The sequence below is a fragment of the Perognathus longimembris genome, chromosome 15 (assembly GCF_023159225.1).
Source record: "Perognathus longimembris pacificus isolate PPM17 chromosome 15, ASM2315922v1, whole genome shotgun sequence".
Taxonomy (NCBI): domain Eukaryota; kingdom Metazoa; phylum Chordata; class Mammalia; order Rodentia; family Heteromyidae; genus Perognathus; species Perognathus longimembris.
This window is the reverse complement of record NC_063175.1, coordinates 51,347,450-51,369,875: the sequence shown is the minus strand read 5'-3', so window position 1 is coordinate 51,369,875 and position 22,426 is coordinate 51,347,450.

Sequence of the window (22,426 nt, the reverse complement as noted above, 5' to 3'; positions counted from 1 at the left end):
AATTTTGTTTCCTGGCGATTAACTCCCAGAATAACACCAAATAATTACAACCATAACACTGCAGAGAAAGTTAGAGTAGCAGTAAATGTTGATAAGCTGTGAACTTTGACTACAAGCCCCTCCCAATGCTATGAGGATGATTTGCATACACCTAGTAACCTGCTTGCCATTGAGGCTCTGAAACCTTGGACAAGATAGGGCATCATGTCGAGCAGCAGCCTGAAGGTGTACGGTCAGACTTTGGATTTTCACAGGAGAGGACAGGAGAATGAGCGGCAGAAGGGATGCTTTGGGAGGGAAACCAGCAAAAGTTCAAGTTACATTCTCTGCATTTGCCTGTACATCTATTTCTGGGTTCATTGTATTCTCCTTCTCAGAGAGGGGGAGAAAAATAAAGAGAAATCTTCCTGGTCTGTGTTCTCTGAGGGTGCACCCCAGAATAATACTGAGCAGTTATAACGTGAAATTCTTTTTTTTCCTAACCGATGACTGAGAATTCCTATCCCCAGGGACCCTGAGAATTCCTCCACTGCTGTCAGTCAACAGAGACAGGGACACAAACCCTGCCCCTGCCTCACGCAGCGCTGTGTGTAGTCTGCTCTCTTCACTGCCCAGAACCTACAATTGTCAAGCACTCCAGCCTTATTCAGTTCCCCTTTATCATTCCTCTCTTCTTGATCAATACACATACTTTCCTCTTACTTCTCATATCCCCAACCAGTAGCACAGCCCCCATTTCAGGTAACTCGGAGTATGCATTCAACACTGCAGACTTCACTGATCTATCGGCAATGACTTTTTAGTAACATCTTTGATCATGTTGCATTTCATTGTATAAGACCACGAAAGAGGCAGTGAAATGACTAAACTGGATGTAAGCTTTAAAGAATTCATAGATTACTTCTTCCATGAATGTGAACTTAGTTGTTGCCTCTGTTTTGACAGGTTTCTACCTTAACACAAACTATTGAATACTAATACAGATTCCACAGTGTCACCATAGAGAAAGCCCAGAGAAGGGTCGGCATAGCAGGATTTTTCTATTCAAAAGCTTTCCTATACAAGTGATTCTTTTTTTCCTTGTTTAATTTATCTTCTATACAAAATAGAGGGTCTTTCTAAATCTTGAGATTTAAAGTTCAGATATTTAATGGTACAATGATAGTCTAGGAAATCATTGTGCTTGAATTTAATTTGGTAAATCCAATACAATTACATAAGGATGCGGTCCTTACCAATTTCTTGACAATGAATGGCAAAGGAGTGTACACTGCTTATTCAGACCTCAGTCCATTATTCAAAAAAGTTACAACAGAGCTACTCCGGAGGTTGAGCTCTGAAGACTGAAGGTGGGAGAATTGCATGCAGGAAATTCTGTGGACTCTTATCTCCAATTAGCCACATACACACAAAAAGCCAGACATGGAGCTCTGGCTCAATTGATAAAACACTTAGGCCCAGAGTTCAAGGCCCAGGACCAGTACACACACATACAACGTTTTAGAAGCAGCAATGCAATAATCCATTATAATTTAAAAGCAGTTGAATAATACAATAATCAGGTAAAAAGAAGGAGAATCAATGATAGGTATACCTTTGCATCATCAAAAAGAAAAGGAATCCTTAGTAGTAGCATTTTACTTTGAGAGACATTTCAAGAGAAATATATCCATAACCATCAAAAGCTGAAATATATCGCCAGAAGCATTTAAATGATAAGAAGGGCTTAACTGCTATGAAAGGTGATGTAAATAATTACTTTTTTGTGTGGATATATGTATCCTTTAGAGTGCACTTTAGTTTTAAAACTGTTACTATGCATGACTTAGTAATTACTTTCTTTTTCATAAACCATTACATTATTGATGGTAAAAATTATTATGTAATATATATACATATATACTTAACTGTTCATAAAATTCATTTCTAATTAGCAAGATGATTAATTATAAGAAATAATAAATTCAGTTCTTATTACTTCTTGTAAGAGTTACTGTCCTTCATTATTTGTAACTCTCTCCAACCAAAGTATCGATTTCGCTTCCTTATGGAGCACCCTGCATTTTCCCACCACACTAAGCCACACTTTCCTCGAGCATTCTTTTCAGACAGTTTAAATTATACATATTTTTTGAACCAGAGTTAGAGTGTTTTCTTTTGGTTCTTCTTGAAGTTCATGTTGATAGACTTCATTATATACAATCCAATGTATTCAGCAAATTGGGTTGTTGAGATCCCCTGTTAAACCCTCCTGCTTATCACCTTATCAATAAAGTGTAAATTTAAGAAAATAAAAAATTAAAATATCTTGGTACTACGTTTACTTCAATCAATAAAAATCCACTTTCTATCTACTAAGTTAAAATAGCTACTAGAAATTTGTATTTTATAAAGGAAACCATTTTAAAACTTCTATTATTTATTTGCATAAAAAAGAAAACTTTCAATGAGGTCACTGTGATTGTAATTTCAGTAATTATTTTATTCTAGAAGGAGAATAATGAATGTTCACATAAAGGAATCATTTGTATTTACTAGTTTATTTACATTTATACAAGTAACAGATCCTATTCTAAATATTTAATACTTAATAAGTAATATGAATTATAACTATGTTGTCAAATCGGTGCCATCTAGCATAAAGTATATGAAAATTTTCCATTTGAAAATGAAAGCAAATGATTTATAAGTGAATCTGTCATGACTACAAAAATGAACATGAATTATAAATATCCCTATTGATATCCCTATAGATTGAACTTTGTCCTTATTAAATACACAAACTTCTTCTCCCAGTACAGAGGTATTTGGAGGTGGGGCTTTCAAAAGTGATAGAATGGGGATGGTAGAGACCTGAAGAACGGAACTCGTTACCTGGAGAGAGAAATCTTAAGGCCCCTGCCTTTAAAGCCATGGGAAGACAAATCCAGAAGTTGCTGTCTATGAATTGGAAAAAGGAGTTCACCAGAAATCCACACCTGCCCATGTCTTGACATCAGACTCCTTCAGCCACTACTATTTAAGAAAAACCAATTTATAAGCCAACTTGCTGATACGCTTTGCTGTTGCTGCAGTACAAAATCTTAGACATCTATATGTGGAAAGGATAGCTATCCAACTCTACTTCTCTATCCAAAGTTACATCCTATAATAAGAATGTGGGTATTTAAAGTCCATTCACTCTGACAAATTATTGTAAAGACCAAATAACATATAAATGCAGTAAAATACTATGATAACAATGGCAATAATGAAAGCAAGGAGTTCTAATTTAAATTAATTGACAATTGGCTCCTCAAGCCTGAGGACTGTGGGCCAGCTAGCTGAGCAGTCATGCCTGAATCATTTAATTAAGCTCACAATAATTCTATCTTGCACTGTAAGGAATAGAGCTGATTTAGACACTAATTATGTACCATGTACTATGGTGTTTTGTGTATAATTGTTTGTGTGTGAGGGTGTTTGTGTATGCATATGTGTTTGGCTGCTGTTTTTATTGTATGTCAGCTTTCTGGTAAATAATATACACACGGTTTTCCTCAGACATTCTAAATAACAATTTAAAAGACGACTAATAAATGAACTTTCTGAGCAGGAAGAAACACAATTAAACTGATATGAGAAAGTTATTAAACTGCAGTGATTTTGTCACATTATTTTATTTCTAGTTTTGTGAACTTCCACCCCTTCAACCCACTCCTAATGTGTCAGGGGCATTTTCTTCACTGCTCTGATCCTCTCACTTGTACTTAGCAATGTTCAAGTTTGCAGTAGTTGGAATGTACTCCATGAAATATAGCATTGCATAAAAGCAAAGGACGTGGTACATTTGAACCTCACATATGAGAAAAATAAATGATGGAGTGACTCCATTTCACTTGATTACTGTAAACAAAGCATTAATGAGCAAGAAAAGGGAAGAGACAATGTTTCATTTGAGCTATTACATTTTCTTCTATTAAAATAATCATCACACCAGACAGTTTAAGCCATCTGCTCAAGTCAAAGCGCACTACGTTTCTAAGTGAGTTCTTTGCCTACAGATCTTCCTCACACAGCCTGGCGGTTCAGAGGCAGAAACCATTCAGATGCACACTTAACACTGCACCCAGATGGAAGTGAAATGAGTATGTTACAGTTAGAGTAATAGTTTGTTTTTAAAAACCATGCTTCCACTAAATGAGTTCTTCTGGGGTTGTCAAATAAGGGCATTTGGTCAGCTGCACCTCGGTGCAGAATTGGTCACTATGCAACTAGATGCTTGAAGAGTAGACACAGAATTCTAACAGTGGCCTGCTGTGTGGCCAAGAGCACAAGATACTAAGCCTCAGTCCACCGGAAGTGCAGTTCTCTTTCATCATCTCCGGCCTCTGGCAGCTGTCCTCACAGTGAGGCTTATGAATGTCAACTGCATTCTCTGAGAGGTCATAACCTACTGTTGTGAGGATATTTTTTAAAGCCAGTGGAACAGTGCCTTCACCCACATGGAGTTGTCTCACTAGATTCTTTATATCATCCACAGATGAGTCAAGAGGTGCTTCTCATAATAGCCTAGATAAAAGAAGGATACTCTTAGGGGAAGAAGACCTACAGGCCTCTGGTCATATAAAATAATATTTATTGGGCTGGGAATATGGCCTAGTGGCAAGAGCGCTTGCCTCCTACACATGAAGCTCTTGGTTCGATTCCCCAGCACCACATATATGGAAAACGGCCAGAAGTGGCGCTGTGGCTCAGGTGGCAGAGTGCTAGCCTTGAGCGGGAAGAAGCCAGGGACGGTGCTCAGGCCCTGAGTCCAAGGCCAAGGACTGGCCAAAAAAAAAAAAAAAAAAAAAGATTTATTCTATACTATGCAAAATGCTCCATAAAATAAAAAAAATAAATATAAATATAAAAAAATAATATTTAGTGAAATGAACTCCAGGAAATGGAAACAAGAGGTTTTTTTTTCTTTGTTTCTCTTTTTATTTTCATTTCCTTTAGTCTTGTTTGTTGGTTTATCTATGTTTGGCAGGGTAAGGGACGGCACAGAAATGGTGAGACAAAGGGTGAACAAATGCAAGAGTGATACTTGCTAGGTACCACATTGAAAATGAACTATACATGTTGTGGAAGTGGACAGAGGGGAAAAACTGGGAGAGAGCAAGGGAAGGGGTGACACTACCTGAAAAGAAATGTACACTTTACTTGATTTTTGTAACTGTATGGCCCACTTCAATCACCTTTCTAAGGATAGTAAAATATTTAAAAAATATTCTTGATATAAACTTGTATCAGTTTGGTGGTAATTTAAGGCAACTCTATGTTTATGATCCTGTGGTTCAAAAATACATAATATGTTTTCTGGAAAAGATTTAATTCTTATAACCAAATCTATGCACCTAAGAGTACTTCAAATTGACAACATTTCTAAGTATAAGTTGTATCATGTAGAATACAATTGATTCATCAGTTGAATATTTTTAGAAATTTAATAGGTGTTGTTTTAGATACAATTTTTTTTTAAAGAAATGATCATGTCAAGTCATTCGGTTGTACAGCATTTTCTTTGAGCCAGTTGTCTTTCATGGGAGAAAAAAAAGGCTGAGTACTAGTGTATGAATAAATGTCAGGTCATTTGGGTCATTTCACAGATCCAAACCAAGAAGATAAAAGGACAGTAGAAGGTTTTAGAATATCTCTCAGGACATAGCACGGTCAGGGGAAACAAAAGCTGTTTACCGAAGAAGTAACTAGATTTTTCATATATATTTTTCACAGATATATATATATATATATATATATATATATATATATATATTACAGAATCAAATGGGGTCTGGATCAAAACCTATTCAGCAATTATGCTTCCCTTTTAAAATAGTTGTTTTTGTTTTGTTGTTGTTGTTTAGCAAATACACACCAAACAAGCTGCCCGACACAGCTGTTACAAATTCTAAACCTGCTGCAGCAACCGTATCTCTCTCAACACACTGTTTATTTGTCCATGGAACTGAGGGATTCAAATGAGCACTCTTTGGGTGAAGAGGTCATCAAGCATCATGGGACATGGAAATTCTGTTCTGATATAAAAACCACAATGACAACCACAACTCCTATCACAGTCACAGGGACAGACACACAGATTCTAGAAAAAAAAAAAAATAGAACATTGACTCACAAAGGAAGGCCAAGCAGCTCTCACCAGATGGAACAGTGAGGAGGGGCGAAGACCCTGTCATAATTGGTAAGATAACACAAAATTAACTCTCCAAGGATCCATTGGCAAGCACCGAAAACACAGAAAACTACACAGGAGAGCAGTCGTAGTGTGCACTGTGTGTTTAGTGAGCAGGTGTGTACGCATCAAGAAGATTAAGAAATGGGCATAGCCAGGTCCTGGTGGCTCACACCTTTAATCCCAGCCACTCAAGAGGCTTAGATCCGGGGAATCACAATTTAAAGCCAGCCCAGGCAAAAAAAGTCTGCAAGACTCTTATCTCCAATTAACGACCCAAAAACCAGAAGTGGAACTGTGGCTCCAAGTGATAGAGCACTAGCCATGAGCAAAAAGAGCTCAGGGGCGGGCCCTGAGTTCAAGCCCCATGACAGACAGAAATAAAATGGGGACAATCACATGGGGGAGCCATATAATGAAGCCCTCAAGACCCAGAGGAGACAGATGAATTTAAATAGTAGACAAACCCTTTTGGGTTACAAACTTGCTACTCCAAACTTAAGATTAATGCTGCGATGTTTAATCTAATTAATTTACCTTCCAGATTCTTTTTGCTTTCCTTCATGCGAGACATAATTACATAATAAAGGGACTTTTAAATGCCTTTATCATTGACCTGGAAAGATGTCAAGAATATTCTCTCCGACAATATCTTTGAAGGTTTAAAACACACACACACACACACACACACACACGGATACACACATGTACACACAAACTAACAAAGGAACATCTAGAAGTGTGTTCACTATTCAGTAGCCTTTTCCATTTACTTTTTGTTTCTCTGACTTCCTGCAGGAGATTCACTTCGGCTTTCTTCCGATCAGTTGGTCCTACGCTGGCCCCCACCACACCTTCCCAAGCACTCCTAGGTCACCAGGAGCTGCAAATTCCCACAGGACAAATTACTCTGGTCCATTTCAGTGGCTAACATTCATTAACAGGGGGCGTTCCTGTCTGCTCACAGTACTGCTGGCTCTCTTTAGCTCCTCCCAATTCTGTCACGTGTTATATACCCAATAGTGGAGAGAGTACGGTTGCCTATGCCCTTTATTTATGTTCATAACCATTCAGAAGGACCTGACAATTCCATACTCAAGTTCCCAGTGGATTGTATGTAGAAATATTATTTATTCTAAGCTTTCTGGTAAGATTCATCAGTGAAGCCAATGAAGTTTTGCTCCTTGGAAAGTTCTTAACAATGAACTCAACTATCTTTTATGATACTCTTTGTTACAGTATTCACATGGGTTGAAAAATATGTGACTAATATTACACAATTCTATGTGGTTTTAGAAGAATTGTGTTGTTTTACCTTTTTTATTTTTAATCAGAACTTTGTCACACCATGCTCTCTCTCATAGTAAAATTGGCAAGCAAGTGATGCTATTTTATAATTAGGCATGGATTATTTTTCTTTAATGATTGGCTCTAATTGCTAGACAAATCTGTCTGTGACTTTGTGAAACTTCTGCTTTAGAGCTTTCAGCAAATCACAATGACCATTCCCCATGGTAATGCTTTCATTGAGGGTAGAGTACAGTGGGAACAAACTAGAATAAAGACAAGTGGAGTGTGTATAGAGTAGATGCAAAAATACAAAATGACAGGTTATCCAAATAGCCACAATGTCTCAAGAAAATGTAACTGTTTTCTTGTTTATTGGAGGACTGTATTATTAATGAGGTCATGCGAATGCAAATACTTTAAAATAACCCAACAGCAGGGGAAGAAAAGATCAACTTTATCTTCCATTCCCTTCATATCTCTTGTCTTGATTAGAACCATTTTTTTTCCTGTAGAGAGAACACAGTTACATTTTTGGAGGCATTTTACATAGCCTCAGAGACATATTCAGGTATTCAGAAGGCCTGAACCCCAAAACACCTCTAGTTCCCACACAACCCTAAGCACAGTTACCAGGTCAGCTGTTAGGTCAGAGGTTAGGAGATGATGGTAAGGGTGACTACAACAGGGTCTATGTTGTTTCCAAGCATGTCAAACAAGAAACATGGAAAGTAATCAAGATTAACTCGGCAGCTAGGGCTAAGCATGCCTGAAAGAAAGTAAATCCAACTTCTGGTAGATCTTAAGTCTCTAATTCCTAGTAGTTTATGTGTTTCTACTCCAGGACTTGAGTTCATATCCCTAGAGTGAAGCCTTTCACCCTGCAGAACAGATTTTATGTTGCTGATTTGAATTTTAAGCACATAGTGCACTCTTGTAGGTTCTTTCATGGCTCTGTAAGAGCCTGGAAGAATCAGCAGTGAAGCAGGCTTGTCCAAGAGCCAAGTGCCAGTGGCTATAATCCTAGCTACTGAGAAGGCTGAGATCTGAGGCTCACAGTTCAAAGCCAGCCAGGTTGGAAAGTCTTTGAGACTCTTATCTTCACTAAAGCACCAAAAACAGAAGAAAGCAAATCTGTGGCTCAAGTGGTAGAAAGCTGGCCTTAGGCAAAGGAAGCTCAGGGACAGAGCCCAGGCCCTGAGTTTAAGATGCTGGACTGGGACAAAGAAAAGAAAAGAAGTCTTGATGTAATCCTAGCACCAGATGAGACTGGTCCTGTTAGACTTGGCATTGTCATGACCCCAACCTTCTTATCACTCAGGAGAGAGGCTATGTGTGCTGACCAGCAATGCAGCCAGGGACTTATGGTTAGAAGATGGGCACATCACAGTGCCAACATAATCACAGATGAGTTAAAACCACAATGGTACTTCAGGCTTCTATCTGCAAAAGGCACTTGCTGGGAGGGATTCTCCACTGTTGTACTCATTTTTTCACTCTCCTGGAAGACAGAATTTTCACAGTTACTGCAGCAGTTTCTAGGATTTTACAATAAAAGTCAAGTTAATTGTATTGGATGTCTTTGCATCCGTCCTCTTTGTTCCACTGAAAAGCCTCCTAAGAGTATTGAAAGGTGGGTACATTCACCACTCTTAGAAGTAATCTCAAAAGTGCCCATTGTGTTTTGGACCAAGAACAACCAGAACAGTGTTTCCAATGCGAATTATGGAATGCTCTATATTCCATGCTGGGTGCCCGCTTCACCTTCCAATAGAGGGACACTACCCAGGGAATAGGGATGACTTTTACCCTTGTGTGGGCCAACAATGTCTCCCCTGCCTCTTCATGTGACACCATACTTTCTGAGTGAGAAGTCTCCATAGGTCACTATTACCTAGTCTAATGGGAAGACCCGGAACTTCTTTCAGAATTTGGGAAGAGCATCTCTTCCCTTCCTCTCCAATTCATTCTGGCTACACGTGTGGTTTTCTTTACCTGCTTGAGGTGTTTGTGTTTTTTAAGGATTTTTTTTAAAGAGGTAGAGGACAACTTCCATGGGTTTTTTTTGTCAGTTCTTCTTTGTGAGTGTTGAAGGTAGTCAAGCCAGTATAGTGTGTGTCCCTTGTTCAGGTGAAGATGGTTCCTCACTGACTCTCACAGGTGTTATCATGCTAGGTTTAATTGTGCATCCATTTCAAGAGAAGCACTCACTGCAGGAACTCTTAGGGAATCTGTAACAAACCTATCCCTCTGCCCAGCATGCTGAGATTCATGGTCTCCAGCTGCCACAAAGAAATCTGAATAGAGAATATAAATTAACTTAAGCTGGGTACCAGTGCCTAATACCCAGCCATAGCTGAAAAGTCTCCATGAGACTTACCTCCAATTAATTACTCAAAAACCAGAAGTGGAGCTGTGGCTCAAAGTGGTAAATGCTAACCTTGAGCACAAGAGCTTGGGGATAGAGCCCATACCCTGAGTTCAAGCCCCAGGAACCAAACAGAAATACAAAAGACAACCTCAAGTGTCTCCAGTGAATTATTCTGCAAAAACATTTATTGCGTTTATCTAAAGATTCCTTGTGAAGAAGTAGAAAAGAATAATATATTGCTGGGTTGTCTGTCTTCTATTTATACTAAGTCAATAACTCTGGTGGGGGAAAGATATATACTGGTTATTTCATAATTGATAAATGGATTGACAAAATGATAGATTCCCACTTGAATCCACAGTTCTAGAAAATGAATAAAAAATGTTTTTAGCCCCTTCTTTCTTATAATAACCCACTGTTACTCTTAGGGCCAACTTCAGTGTTCTACAAATTCCAAAACAAAATCAAGACATACATGGAACGCTTTACCTTCAAAAGTGACAGTTATACCCATTTATCTCACCAAGCCCCCAAATGTATGCCTCTGAGAAATAAATTAATACTAGAAAGGAATGTGGAGGAATAAGCATTTCTGACTCTTTCACCCCACCTACACAACCTATGTCAATATCTAATTTCATTACAAACACTAGCGAAAACTATACACAGTCAAAGAAATCACAGCAAGATCAAAAAGCTTTAAGTGGCTTGAATTATCCTGCTTTAATTAATCCTTTAACAGACAAACACAGGGATGAAAGCAGTTTTAATGTATCTATTATTGTGAGGTTAAATTGATGGATAGGGAAGTGAAGGGATATAACAAACACAAACAGATAATTAACTAATCATATCCATTGAATTGTTCTGTTTAGATGAATTGCTTGTCAGAAAGTGCTCACTCTTCATAGTTTTAGAATATCAAATCAGGAAACATTTCCTAGTTAGCTACTGAACATTATTTTGTTATAAATAACTTCTACTTATAATGACTTAATCATAAATGTATCATACTGAATTACACATATACATATATCTCTAAATGTGTGTATATATATTTATTTATATATATGCATTTTCCATCACTAAGTTAAACCCATTCTCATTATCAACTTAGTTTTAAAGATGAACTGATACAAAGAGAGATAGAAAACTAAGAGAGATAGAAAAATATCTTTAACTTGTTGGAAGCCTTGTGGTTTTCTGATACTGCCTGCTCTATTCATATTTAATAAATGAGATAGAAAAGCATTGATTGAAGCATGGATTGAAACTCTTGTCTTCCCTGTTTTCCTACTTGAAAATATTTTGTTCTTAAGCTTCTTTCTTTCCACACGTGCAGGGTCAGAGTAAAGCTGGCCCTGTTTCATCTCTTATAGCAGGGTTCAACTTCAATTTATCATCATCAAACAGGAATGCGGTTTCCTCTAGATCACTACATTTATGTGAAGGCAATTCACTGAGCCTCCAATGAAACTCTTTAAAATTTTAGTGCCTCTATCCACGGAGTGCTTCTAGACTGATAGAAGATGTCTCCATAGATGTTCTTTGCACTTTAAACTCACGGAATAATTCATATATTTATAAGGTAAAGGGTAATGTTTTAATGAATGTATTCAATATATTACAGTCAAGCTAATTATCAAACGTTCATCATGTATTTGTGGTACCAATACTCAAATTCTCCTACTTATTTTTAAATTATAGTAATACTTTAATCCTACTCTAAAACCCACTGAATTATTCTTTCCATAACTGTAAAGCAGCACCCATTAAAAAACATGTTCCTCCTACTCTGCCACTCTGACCAGCCCAGATGTCAGAAAATAACCACTCTTGTCCATATACATCTGTGAGACCAATTTACCTAAGTTTTCACCTATGAATGAGAGTATTTTTGTGCCTGGTTCCATTAAGACAACATAATTACAAGAGTGCCACACATGACAAGAGCTTGAATTCAGTGTCCCATGCTGGCCAGGCTACATCGATGGGCCAAGATTGCAGCTCTTTATTGCACTGGTTATTTTGGATTCTGGGTTTGTCTTTATGTATGGAACAGAATCATCCCATTTTTAGTGCCTGACTGTATCTAGGATGAGATATGTACCATTGTTACAAGCTTCATGTCAACTGCTTTTGCCTGGGCTGTTCTAGATCCACCATATTCCTAGTTTCAGCCACACCCATAGCTGGGTGACAAGGTATCCCACCACATCTAATTATTGATTGAGGACAGGTGTAAATATGGTAGACCTTTTTGCCTTTGCTGGTCTCAAATTGCAATTCATCTCATCTCAGACTCCCAAATGGCTAAGACTCCCTGTTGAGTTGTTTCCTCTATATGGTAAGTGAAAGGGGACACATTCAAATTGTTATATATAATTTATATCTAGTTTCCCCAGGAACAATTATTGATGAGAATATCCTTTTCCCAATGGAATGTTCTTGATGACTGTGATGTAATCATCTTTAAATTGGTGAAGCTATTTCCAGCTTCTCTATGTTAATCTATTTCTATGTGCTCATTTTAAATTAATTCATTAATTATAATTTAATTATAACTCAACACAATACTATATTAAATTTTGTATATAATATATACAATTATATAATGTATGCATATATATGTTTACAATCTTGCCCATAACAGACAATTTAATTTCTCCCTTTCCAATATGAATGCTCTTTCATTTTTCTTGCTTTATGGAAGAGAACTGAATTAACAAGACTTACTACTGAGTGCCGTTGTGAAAATTAATAGTATTATCAAAAGTAAATTTTGCGCCCCATTAAAGCATGTAAACATTCAATAAATAGTTGTTATTGTTATAGACATTTTTGTTATAGAACTAATCATGAGGCAAATGAATTCTTGTATATTTTGTTCATTTATTATGATCAGACACAAATGGGGCTACAAGCATAGCACAAGTACTTGTGCCTAACTAGTCAGAGGCCCTGAAACAACCAGATTCCAGAAACAATCAAAAGGAAAAAGTCATGTCAATTACTTCAGGTTTCCACAAGTTGTAAAATATAAGTACCATGTGAGGGACAATAATTATTTGTTTAACAATATCTGTAAGTAGATGAAACAATAAGTGTGGCTCCACTCCAAATTTTCTGAAGAATTCCTTTGTTCTGACAATCAGATTAGAGTACAGTGGTTTGTGTTTCTCTGCTTAAGCTGCCAGGGGCATTGAGTTTAAAGATATTTGTTCTAGGAAATAATCATTCAATTCTAATAATTCCCGTGCATTTGTTCGCAGGTCCAATACTCTCAATCCTGGGTACATTGCTCAGTCAGAAGTTCTTGGATAAGAGGACATCCCTGACATTGTGATTTCAAAACATTCACTAATTCCTCCTGAATTTTCTGCTTCTTTCTGTTTTCATGGCAGTCAACATAAGGTTTGAAGGAACATTATCATTTAGAAAATGCAAACTGCTCTCCAGACCCACCTACAGCTCTAACTTCAGTCTCTGGACACTCAAGTACCCTTATATCAGTGATTCTCACTCCTGTTCTCACTGTCAAAAACATTAGGCTTAGCAAGTCTCTGGCTTAAGATAGAGAAAGGGACCAAGCCTTGGAGATGCTACTTCAGGATCAGATCCATAGAAGCATGAACACAAGAGATAGTGTGAAGTCACTAGAGGAGGGTGAGAGAAGACAAGAGGAAGACATGATTGTCATCCAAAGAGAGGCTCCAACACATGAGATGAAGAACAGTGGGAAGTTTTCAATTTTCTATTGAACTGGGTGGGTAGGCATTCCCACAAAACCAGACTCAAGCGTAAGATGAACAAAGAGTTCTGAATTACCAAAATTGTCAGAACCAAAACTTTATGCTTGGCTTTGTCAGAAAATCAAAGTAGAAAATGAAAGAAATAAACATAAAATTTAACTAGAATTTTGTACTGTCACTAGTCTTTTTTGTATGTGAACTTTATCCCTTGCTCAAAATCCTTAAAGCTGTGTGTGTGTATAGCATAAATATAAAAAAGACAGAAAATGTAAATAGAAAAGGAAAAATGAACACTGAGTAGGGTGAGCATTTGAGATCTGTATAAAATTACTTATATACAAATAACAATTATGATATTATAAAGCAATCTTGGGACACATCTAATTTTCAAGTAAAAAATTTAAACCTCTGTGTATTGGGAGCAGTGTTTACTTGTGCTATTTTTATTAATCTATTCAAAGCAAATGCAGAAGCATTTCCTGGCTCTTATATTGAGAAAAATCTAACACCCACTTAGGAAAAAAATACAGATTGCAGAGAATCAGTGGTTTTCTGAATCTGGTAAAGCAATTTGAAGAAAAGAAGGTGTTTCCTTTGGAAATGAGAAACTCAGAACCAGAATTTTCAGTATTGTCACTCTATAACTAGAAGGACACATAATCATTGCGGTAGCCCAACCATTTCAGTTTGGAATACCCACTACTTAAGAATGGTTAATGTAAAGTTTCTGTAGTTGGTTTGTTCAACCATATCAAGGAGATATAGACCACATTAGGAACATTGTTTACTCATTTATATGGGGTGAAGAAGTTCACGAGTTCATAATAGAAGGAGACAGGATGATGCCTGGCAGAAAACTAGGTGGTATACTAATTGCCCTCAATAAATATTAATGATTTGTCAGATTATTGAGTAAAATTATCAAAAAGTAAATCAGTGAATAAACAAACATTCACAGATAAAAATATTAGAAACCAAATGCTATTCTAGGAATTGCAATCAGGAGAGCAGAAAGGAAATCATGTTCCAAACCCCAATGACTACTCATGATTAAGTAAACTTAGAATTCCCTTATGTTAACAAATGATGGCTACAAGAAAATTTCATCTAACTAGTGAGTGCATAGATATTATAACATAGCTAAACAATACATTACTGGAGGGTCTACGATGAGGTTGGTGTGAACAAACTTATTGCACACATAAAAGTATAGCACAGACAATTGGGGGCAGTACGAGTTTAGCAGGCTGGACTTTCTAGGTTTATGTAAGTAACCCTGTAATATGAAATAACAGTGTCATCTATGGACTATTTCTGACCAAGTATCTCCAAGTAAAACATTATTACATATAGTAAAATGATTCTGTCCAACATAAATATAAATGGATCAATGATGCAGAGAAAGCAATTCTAAAATGTCAATACATATGAAGTATTAATATAATTCAACTCACCAAATCCAATTGTGGAAAAAAGTATATACCTAAACGTATGTGCATGTATTGAGGAATGCACATAGCTACAATATTTACGACAAGACAATGGAAAGAACTTAAACAAATGTAATAGAAATAAAGCTCCCCAAACTTAATCAAGTACTTTATGACTCTGTGGAAACCCCATAACAGTTACAGAAAGTTAAGTGGTACTTACATATCTTTAAAGAAGATAGCTAACTTCAATATTATATGATAGATGAAAGAAAACATTGACAGAGAAATCAGTCTGCCAAAATATTAACAAGGGTTTTTTTCTGACTTATAAAAGTGTAAAGATAGTCTTCTTCCCTACAATTTCAAACTCTACATATTTTTACAATCAAACACTGCAAAATCAATAGCTAGGGGACAAATGCATTTCTGATCCTGAAGTTCTTCCGTGCTCTTCCTTCAGTGTGCCTGGGTAGATTTACAAAGCATGATGGCGGAAACCCCACATGTGGTGCAACCCGGACTCGTGCTTGACACTGTCACAGAGTTTCACTGCTATGTTTCACAGAATTACTACAATGTGCTCTTTCACTTTCTGTGACGCCTGAGCTTTTCCGGAATTTTCACTGTGCTTACCCATTTCCCTGGTTGCACACATGCCCCCTTAGATGACATATTTCTGTACTCCAGCCTTCAACAGACAGTAGAGTGTGTGCCTGAATTTATCCACTCTTGCTATCCCACCGTTGACATACAAATGTTTGTTTAACAATGGAACATGAGAAATTTCCAGATGAAAACTTGCATCACTTTGACAACAGTGTTTGACAGAAAGTTAAACACATAGGCTCACGGTTATTTGGGGTGTTAACTGTTCTGCAAACATAGTTGGATTTTTAAGACAGTACATTAGACTGTGGCAGCTCCTCTGTGAATCCATGACTGCTTTAAAAATGCATGCGTAAGGTGCAAAGTAAGGTTGCACAACGGCTCCAAGGGTATCCCTTCTTAAATTGTCAGCCAACCTTAATGACATAGCAAGAAATGTGGACAAAATTAAAGAAGGTATTGACATTTACATATGGACATCAGTGAATTGGAAGATTTGTGTCATTTTCATACTTAAATAAATGTGTGTATAGATCTGTGTGTATATATATATATGTACATATATATATGAAAGCCAGAGCAAAAATAAGAATAAGAATTGAGATGGTGAACAATAAAAGACAGATCATCATAAGGATGCTCAGGTGATAAAGAAGATAAATTATAATAAGTATATAGATGATAGAGATAAGAATAGATGATAAATGATAGATAGATGAATAATAGATGTAGATGATATACCTGTTAGATAGCTGCTTGATAGATGATAGAGATCATAGTTATGAGGTAGATGATAGAGAGATGATAGGTAAATGATACAGAGATAGATTGATAGATGATGGATGCATACATATAGTTAAATAGATATATAAATGCATGAAGACAATATAATGCAAAACAGAAATTATGTTTGCAAAAGAGGGGAAGAAGAATGAAATAAGGAGGTGACTGGAGATGTTTATACCACATATACCTATGGAAATATCACAATAAAGCCCCTCTTATATGAATGTATATAAATTTAAAAACTCAACTACATAACAAATAAAACAAAGTCTTGAACTTACTGATAGAAAAAAAATATGTTATTCTTTATATTTTATACTTTGAAAATGTATTTTAATGCACTGTACCCCAGAGGTGAGAAATGAAATCAATTTATCTACAGCTTATGACTGAATAAAGATGATGATAGAAATATAGTTTTAATTCCTAGTCCTTCTTACATCTGTTTCTTTAAGCAGAGTTGAAAATGGGAGGCTACTTTTCTTTACATCCCAGACCTAAATTCATACTTCTCAATATAATTTGTGGAAGTGTTTAGTGATAGAGCTGGATGGTGATGTTGAGTTTCCCAAGGGGCATACTTCTTACTTGAGTGATGTTTTGTGCTTTATTCTTTTTTTGTGTAAGTTCTAAATAGGAGAGATAGTATTTTTTCAAGCCCATTTTTTTCATCAAGAATCACTACATTTACACTTCTACTCAAACATATGTCAAGAAGAAAAATTGTGAAGCCATGAAATTATGCTTCCTGCTATGAGATTTGAGAGTATGAGTCACTAAAGGATGAACAGTCAATACCTGTCTTTCCTACATTCATTAAAAACCCTGCCATAGAAATATTCCATGTTAAGAGATTGGTGGCAAATACACACTTCCCAAGACCTATAATACAGACTTACAGATAAATCTAATAAACTAAATCCATTATCTATTATTCTTTTCATTTAGGCTACTCAGCAGAGACCCTGAATTGTCCCTCTTACAGGTCTTCTAATGATGAAAATAAACACCATATGAACAAGCATTAAGTACTCACAAAGATAGAGCTACAAGACAAAACTGAAAAATCATGCCAGTGAACCATCAAAGGTAGTATTTTGCTTTAAAAACCCTCACTTATTTTAGAACCTTCATAATCTTAAATTTTTCAATTCGATTATTTTTATTGACACATAAGTATGTATGTTGAGGCTTACAAAGTCATATTTCAATTCTTGTAGTCAATCAGACAATTAAAATATCTGTTAACTTAAAATATATGATTTGTTTATGGTCCTCTGTGCTAGCTACTAGGAGCTATTCACCACAAGAGCAGCGCAATCCACGTCCACCTCTAATTCTCTTACTCAATGTGACATGGTACCCACGGGCCATCAATGCACTTGAGCACAGGGTTTTTAAATACTAAGCCTATATTTTCACTAGGCCACTGCTTTCCAAGAAGTCTAAAAGCTGTAAAGATCTGCTAAAACAACTTGAGACAATAACAGGGCAATTCAGAAGTACTCATTCTTCAGAAGCTCTGTAGGAGATCTCTTTTCTTTCCCCATGCGCAAAGTTTGAATACATATGTGTGTATGTGCATGGTGTGTGTGTGTGTGTGTGTGTGTGTGTGTGTGCGCGATGATTAGTATGTTTATATGAAATCTAAATAACCAAACTATACACTATGAAATGAAATATTTTAATACCTTTATATGGTATTGAAGGGGAAATTACTTATTTATAGGATAGTGTCATTCTCAATGGGCAACATCTGTTTCTCCTTTTGTAACTTCTTTCTAACAGCAGCCTAAGATCTTATTTATACTGAAGGTCATGCATGTGCATAAGGTGGAGGAGATCATCACAGACACAATCATGGGAGTGGCTTATCACCAACATTGCATGAGTATGAATTTCTTAGATTAGGGTTTCCTATTTTGCCTTCTTCCAGATATCTGAAATTTTAGTAAGATTCAATTGCAATGACAGTAAGTTACAAGGCCAGAATTTGAGAATTCTTGGAAGCATTCAGAAAATTCATTAGTATAATTTCTTAGCAGTAATGTGATTCTATAAATCGCTATATGATATTTCCAATGACTGACAAAAATGAACTAGAAAAAATGCCAGATGTTGATACAGTCCATGGGCTAAGGAAAAAGAGGACATATCTTCTTCAAATATGTCTCCTAGACTGATTACGTCCTCAGAAGGAAAAGAAGTTCCTCTACCCAGAGAAATACCTCACTTATTTCCTACTGGACTTCCCACACCCCTCTTTATTTTCATTGGAAGAGAAGTAATATTCATTCATTACTTCAGAGTTCATTCTTTATTTAAATCAATTCATCAAACATTTCATAACATTCAAACAAATCAAGTAATCCTGCTACTGTACATATACTAACAGGAAATGAAATTAGTAGGTTAAAGACATAGCTTCCAAGTGTATGGTACAACTACTCCTAATGCCTAAGATAGAGCATTAACCCAGGTGTCTGTAAATAGATGAGTGACACTGACAATGTAAAATAAACACACAGTGGAATACAAAGAAATAATGTCACTTTTGACAATATGAGAGGAATAAGCCAAACACAGGATTTAAAATAATGCAGGTTCACACCATTGTAGAGTATGAACAAGTTGATCATTTAGTAGTTGAGTGTAAATTTGTAGTTAGCAGAAGATGAAGACTATCATATCAGGAAAGACTGGCTGAAAGAGAAGAAATTAACAGTCAGGAATTAGTTTAAAAGTTCTACTGGCGAAAATGGTTACTAGAGTTTTGAAACACTTTATTTTTGAAAGACTGAAATTTATGGATGTTAATTATTGTCCTCACCAAAAGGCTAATTGTGCAAAGCCATGCATATTTTTCACTAAGTTAATTTAATTACTCTTCAAAATATTAATCCTTCAAAACATCATGTTGTCCATGATAAATGCGATATTATTTATTGTTTTAAAAAATAGAAGCAAGCTTGAACAATACTACCCAAAACATAAATAAAATAACCAAATGCCTAAGCATCAACCTTATGGAGAAAACCACTACCTTTATCTTTTTTTTACTGCAAAGAGCGAGGTTGTAACTCTAGACTGGCTAAAATGATGATGACTAGGGATAGGCTCAGAGTAAACAATACTAATAGAGGAGAAACATTTATGTTTATCAGTTTCTACCAGACAAATCGCACTTTTATGAGTATCTGCTTTGAGTGAACATGAAATGAACCTACAACTAAACCCCAAATGAGGCACTCTGTACCTTCTAAGGAAGCTCCTCCAGCCTTCTTCTTATTAAAGATTCCTCCATTTATTATGAATACTAACATTTTCATGGACCCTACATGGCAGGAATCTACAAGACTATGGCATACTATATTTTCAATTCAATAGTAGTGTGTTTTAAAATACAAGCCTCCAGAAGGTAGAAAAAATATGCATTTTAATCTGGACCATTTAACACTTAATTTGGTTTTCATTTACAAATACATACCAATGATCAGGAGGAGGATGCTATGTGAAACAGTAAATTGGCACAGGATGTTCTGTGTTGAGATGGTAATTGGTACCTGTTGGCAGGCACACACTTCAGTGAAACATAAAAATAAAAACGACTGCATTCACCTTCCCCTCTGAGATAGCAAAGAACATAATATTTTAGATTCTTGCCACAACTCGACAAGAATGCACATAAAAGGAGATGCCACATATCCTTAAAGCACATGGATTCTTTCCGCCTCTGATAAGTCTATAAAGGAGACTATACTTCAAGAGGAAAATAAGCTATTGCAAGGAGCCATGGGGCTCTCTTCACAAACCAAACCTATGGTCTGCCTAGTAATGTGAAGGAAGGCAGGGGAAAGAGGGAAAGATGTCAAACACAGGCCGGGCCAGGTGTTCTCCCCGAAGCTGCCTCGGAAGAATGATTCACAACATGCAAAAGAAAATGTCTCAGCTACAGAGCAGTAGTTCACTCGTGGCCAAGAAAGTGCTCCACTTCATTTGAAAGATCCTTTGAATGGGGCAATGGAGACATAGTCATCTCCAACTCAAATGGCTGCAGGAAAACAAACAAATATGAATCACTACAAGAGAAACGGTGGGCATAGCAACTCTCAGAACTTTACATCGTGGTGTTACTGCCTCTCAGTTGCCTAAGTAATAATTTTTAGAGGATTGGATTAAAAAAATTGAGCTTTTTTCCTAGTAGCAAAATGTGAACAAATATCAGAAACTCTTTAATAGAATTGTACCCTCCATCTAATACCTAAGCAATAAAGAGAGCTGAGTGATAGAAATTCAAAGAGCTTGTCCCATATGTCACGTCAAGAAAACATATACTCTCCAACACCAAGATGACACATTTAAAGAACATTGAGAAATTTGTTCACCTAGAGAACTAAAAGTACAAGAGAGAAATATAGAAGTGGAGAAACAAAGCACAAACAAATGACAATGCTAAATTCTATGCCACCATCAGCCTGCTGAGAGAAAAAAAAACTGTGATGAACATATGTTTTGCTTGAATTTAAAGATTTTTTCATCATCCTTAATCATTTATTTATTTATTTTTATTTATACATATGTTTTATTATCAAACTGAATTACAGAGGTTACAGTTTCATACATTAGGCATTGGATACATTTCTTGTACTCTTTGTTACCTTATTTTTTTAAAGATGCCAGCATTTAGTGGGTTGTAGTTCTAGTACTCTCCAAAGTAATTTTTCTAGCATCATTATTATTTGATGGAATTGTTCATGATTTTCATTATACCCTGAGCAACATGAAGATGCACGAAAGAATATGTGATGGAATTTGGGTCTTTCCTTCTTTTTTTTTTAATCTATTTTTTTTATTACAACATGGAGTTAGAAAATAAAGTCTAAATATGACTATTTACAGTGCATTAAAATATAAAATTCCTGAATATAAATCAAATAAAAGAGATAGAAATAAAAGAGATATAGAGCTTCATTACACTCATCTGTACAGTATTAATGATATCATATACATGCATGGCTATATTTATCATGTTCATTGACTAGAGGATGCTATATTACACAGATATCAATTTTCTTTTTTTTTTCTTTTTTTTAAAGTTTTTATTATAAAACTGATGTACAGAGAGGTTACAGTTTCATATGTTAGGCATTGGATACATTTCTTGTACTCTTTGTTACCTTGTCCCTCATACCCCCCTCCCCCCTCCCCCTGTCCCCCCCTGAGGTGTTCAGTTCACTTACACCAAACAGTTTTGCAAGTATTGCTTTTGTTGTTGTTTCTCGTATTTTACCCTTTGTCTCTCAATTTTGGTATTCCCTTTGAATTTCCTAACTCTAATATCAGTACACACTGTTTCCCATACACTCAGATAAGATTACAGAGATAGTGTAGATACAATTACAAGAAGGTGATTGATACACAGATATCAATTTTCTTTTTTTTTCTTTCTTTTTCTTTTTTTATTGTCAAACTGACATACAGAGTGGGGTCTTTCCTTCTGACATGGAGGTTCCCCACCAATCATTTTATTCTCTTCCTTTTGATAGTTGGGAAGGACGTGTGTAAGGAAAGCCTTACCCAAGAGGAAAAAAAAACCACTCAAAGAAATGGAATCTTATGGAAAAACTCCCTTCTCGTGTTTGAATTGAGAATTTCAGAGACTTGTGAGACAGAAACACTGAGACAAGAAAGGGCCTCCATACTATCATCCTCTCCAAATGGAAAGCCTCGGGAGGTGACTTCACATTCCTCGTGCCCCTGTCTCCCCGGGACCAGCTCTCTAAAGCCTTCAGTCTTCAGGTCTGTGGGAACCGGGGTGAGCCAGCTGTGTGAAGGTGCAAGAAGAAACAAGTTATCCCTGAAATAGAGACATAACAGAATAGTGAAGGGAGCCACCCGAACCGATGTAACATCTTACCACACAGGAGAAAGGAGAGGAAGACTTCCGTGAAGGACGTGTCTCAGACTCAGATCC